This window comes from Dicentrarchus labrax, unplaced genomic scaffold (assembly GCF_905237075.1).
Source record: "Dicentrarchus labrax unplaced genomic scaffold, dlabrax2021, whole genome shotgun sequence".
NCBI classification, from domain to species: Eukaryota; Metazoa; Chordata; class Actinopteri; family Moronidae; genus Dicentrarchus; species Dicentrarchus labrax.
Window position 1 is genome coordinate 20349139 of NW_026136710.1, and position 4410 is coordinate 20353548.

Sequence of the window (4410 nt, forward strand, 5' to 3'; positions counted from 1 at the left end):
AACCAGAAATGCCTCGGTGTCAACACAGAGGTTTTCCAACAAACTGAATTACCATTCGGGCTGCAGGGCAGCAAAGTAATGAAACATATTACAACATTACAGCAATATCAGGTTGGAAATGAGGAATGAGCTGTTGATTTAGGTTTCAGATGTAACAGGATTTTTTACCTGAAGGGAGAGTTTATGAGTCTGTTTTACTCGAGTCGGAAGCTAAAGTTGTCCAATTTGAAAAGTCGCTTTCTTTAAATAATAAAAAATGAAAAGTTTTCCTCAAAGGTTAAATATACCAAATTCACTTGCCACTAGATGTTGCACTAGAGCACCAGCATCTATGACAATCACCAGCTCTGGTTTGGTCGAAATGAACTCTTAATTCACCATGTTTGATCTTACAATATTTGTGAAAGGGCTACTGTTAACTGTTAACACTAACTAAACTAACGTTAATCCTTGGGCAAAATTGTGCCTGTCAAAGTAAGTCCACTAAAAGTGTTTGTTCTGCCACTGACAGGCTCTGATTGTGTCTGACAACATTATGGAAAGGATCTCCACAGAGATCAACCTATTCGTTAACCAGAAACAGCCGTCATGTTGCTACCGCTTGTCACGGAACTCCATAGACAAAAACAGTAATTTTACCTCACGTAATCGTAACTTGGTTCAAAGCGGATAGACAAAACAGTCTTTGTTAGTTTCTCCACGGTTCCAACAATCAAATAAAGTTAAAGGAAAAATCCAAAGGACAAAAGTGTGTTTCCAACTTTGTGGCAGCAGTTTGGGGAAGGTCTTTCAACGTTTCACTGTGACAATGCACAAAGTCCATAAAATAAAGTTTATTCCAGTTTGGTTTGGAAGAACTTGAGTCCTGACCTCCTCAACCCCATCCAACAATTTTAGCATGTACTGGAACACTGACTGTGAGCCAGTTCTTATCACCCAGCATCACTGTTGGACCTCACTGGTGTTCTTGTGTCTGAATGGAAGCAAATCTCTGCAGCCAGGTTTGTTCAGGTGTCCAAATACTTTTGGCCATGGAGTGTAAATGCAAAAGTAGCACAAAAAACTGTCCCAAACCAGACACACTTCTCTTCTTCTTTTTTTTTCCGTCTGAGAGTTTAGCCGTGTTGAACCACCACTGTCTCTCCCCTGAGTCTGTGTTTCTGCTTTGCTGCAGGAGGCTTTGTGTCCTGCAACACACTGATACTCAGAGTCAGCCAAGCGCACAAATCCAATTTGCTGTGTGGGAGCATTAGAGTATTAGACTCCTGTGTTAATTTCTTTCTGAAATGACTTCCAGTCTGTTTCCTTGTTCACCCTTGGACAGAGAGAAAGGAGGAGAGAGAGAAGTAAAAGAGGAAGTAGGAGAGGAGAAGACAGAGATGGAAACAGAATAAGGAAAAATAACAGAGATAAAAAAAATAGTGAGAGGGTGGGAGGGTTGAGCAGAAAGGCTCAAATCATTTACTTATGTAAAAGTGCTAATCTTATTATCAATGCCCAATACAAATATGACAAAAAGAGTGTTTGTAGAGGGATTTTTGTTTCAGAAGTGTGTGTGTGTGTGTGTGTGTGTGTGTGTGGGGGGGGGTTATAATTAAATCTTTTACTGGGTTTTAATAATTGTAAAAAAAAAAAATGTAAATGCGAAATGGCATGCACTAACCTCAGCTATAATCACAGCAGTTTATGGGAGCCCTTTGGTACGTTATCTTTGTTTTTCATTTCCAGCATTTTTTTAGGAGAATATTATAATTATAGACTGTCACCTGCAAATCTAATCTTTTATTTTGTTGTAAACACATTGAGAATGGAGCATGGGTTCTTTTCTGCCCTAAGTGGCGTCTGCAGATTTCTGTATACAGCCTCAACAAGCTCCATCCATCTCCATCTTCACTGAGTAAATCAAAAATGTGTGTGTTGGGGATGAATGGTGGGATACATACTTGTGCATAACTGGCAGCTGAAGCGATACGAGAAGGAGGCTTGGCCTCAAGCTCGCCGGTTCAATCCCCCTTTGATTCTTACTTCTAACAGGTCACATTAGAGTTATGAGAACTTGTCTGTCTATGATGTCCACCTGTGGGCCACTGCGTTTCCTTGTTATTCTGTTATTCTTCATTTTGGAACAGGGTCATGAATGCACACGCAGCCAGTGATGTGTTTTTATTAATGTCTAAGAGAATCCATTGAAAGAAATGCTGCTGGACATCTGAGTGAGAGAGAAAAGAGGAGAACTCTGCAGCACTTCAGTCTGAACTGTGTTTCTCAAGTCGAGCAAAGCGTGGCTGTAAGTCAGCCGAGTCTCGTGGCGCTTTGCACTCACTCGTCTGTCTCGTCCTCAGTTTAATGGACTGTGTATGAACTCAAGTGCTTAAACATGTTAATGTCTTTCAGTTTGTTGCCATACTGCACTCCGAATGGTAGATCAGTCAGAGGGAAACATAGATGAATCTCCAACGCAGTCCTTCGACCACACACAGATCCTCTATTGACATAGTAAACACTCACTGTGAGCTGAAAACATGGGCAGACTGATGCTTCCTCGCCTCGGCCTCATGTGTGGGTGGTCTGGTTGGAGAAGCAGGTTCGACCACTTCCTGCAGCAGCAACAAAAATCTCTGCTTTCACGATTCAAAATTCAACTTTACCGTACGCTCAGGATAAGGAAAATTTAATTATAGCGCTAACCTGACATTAAAAACATAAAAATAATACGATTGTAATCATGGTTGATGGATCACTGCACGCCTAACCTGTTTAATGGGACAATACCTAAAGGTGCATTCCACTGATTTTGCACATTTTACCTGTCATGTTTAGTACCAATCAGTGGAATAATAATAATTCAGCTTCATCAAGTCTGAGAAAATAACCCTGATGATGTCTTAGTGATGTCATTATGGTTATCTCGACAGGGTCCTGGAAACTATACATTTTTACTTTTGAGTGTAGAATGTATTACGGTAGTTATTTCTCTCCAGGGTCGATTCACACAGATAACATGAATCAAGTATGCAAAAGAATTTCAATCTAAAACAAAAACTACATGTAATCAAGGCATTACAAAGCACCTCTCAGACACACTCAATTCAAAGGACTTGATATAAAAGGCATAGAAATGCATTAGAACCAGTGATGTAATGCAACTAAGTACTCAAGCACTTACTGTAAGTACAAATTCAGAACACTTTCTATTTCAGCAACTTTATACTTTTACTCAACTACATCTCAGAGACAAATATAATTTGTAATGTAACTCCACTACATTTGTCTGAAAGCAGTTACTTTTCAAATTACTGACCCTTTATGGGTTTAGACAATACTCCTACTTCTTCATCAAAAACCCTCTTTGATCATCTGGAAAATGCACAACAAATGTGGCCTTTTAGTCGACCTTTTACAGACAGCCACACGTCAACCATATGATGATCTTATAGAACATGATGCGTTGCTGGAGATTAAACTACCAGTTTATAAAGTACATTAAATAAGCAGAACTTTTGCTGCATAATGAGTGCTTTAACTAACATTAATGTAAAAAAAAACTAAATGCTTAAAAATAAATAAAGTAAAATAAAATTAAATCAGTCAAAATTAAATAAAATAAAGGTAGATAAGAAACAACACATAAGAAACACAGTTGTCTTAAATTGAATACAAGTTGTGATATTCTGTGGGTCTGTGTGTGTTGGACACCCTCAGTCAGCATGAATAATTGGATGTCAAACAAACCAAAGGAAACGGAGTTCAGAAACTCACTAATGTTTATACATCTACTATTCTGTGTTAGTTTGTACGCTGTGTCCAACTCAACACATTTATTGGATAAAAAGCGTGCAGCTTCTTTATTTTCTCATCTGAATTAAATTTACGTGTTTATCATGGTCATTTATTTTATGAATAGCTTGAATCAAAACCATATTGTCTAATGTGAGCAGTTAAATTAATGCAGGAGCGACGCTTAAGCACAGGGTGGCGCTGCTGCTCTGTGATGTGATGGTGAAACATTACCGCCTGCAGTATCAGTGTTACACCACCGGGTGGAACACTGCACACAGACTAGATGAATTCATTGAACTGGATGTGTGTGAGGACTTTGTCTCCACTCCCCTCTGACCCTCATTCAGACCAGGGATCATGAGGTGATTATGGGATAAGGTATCAGTCAGAGGGGCCATTTTAATGCAGAACCAGGACTTTTACTTTTTACTTCAAAGTCTCAACAGATTCAACTTTCAACCAAGTGTCACAAACAGACACTGCTTCATATTAAGGGCTCACATTGCAAATACATGTTTATTTTTTTAAGGTTTGGGGGGTTTTGGGGCATTTTTGCCTCAGTAATTGACAAAAGATACAAAAAAGGAACTTGCAAACATCTGAAGGAAACAGTTGGTATTGAACCATATA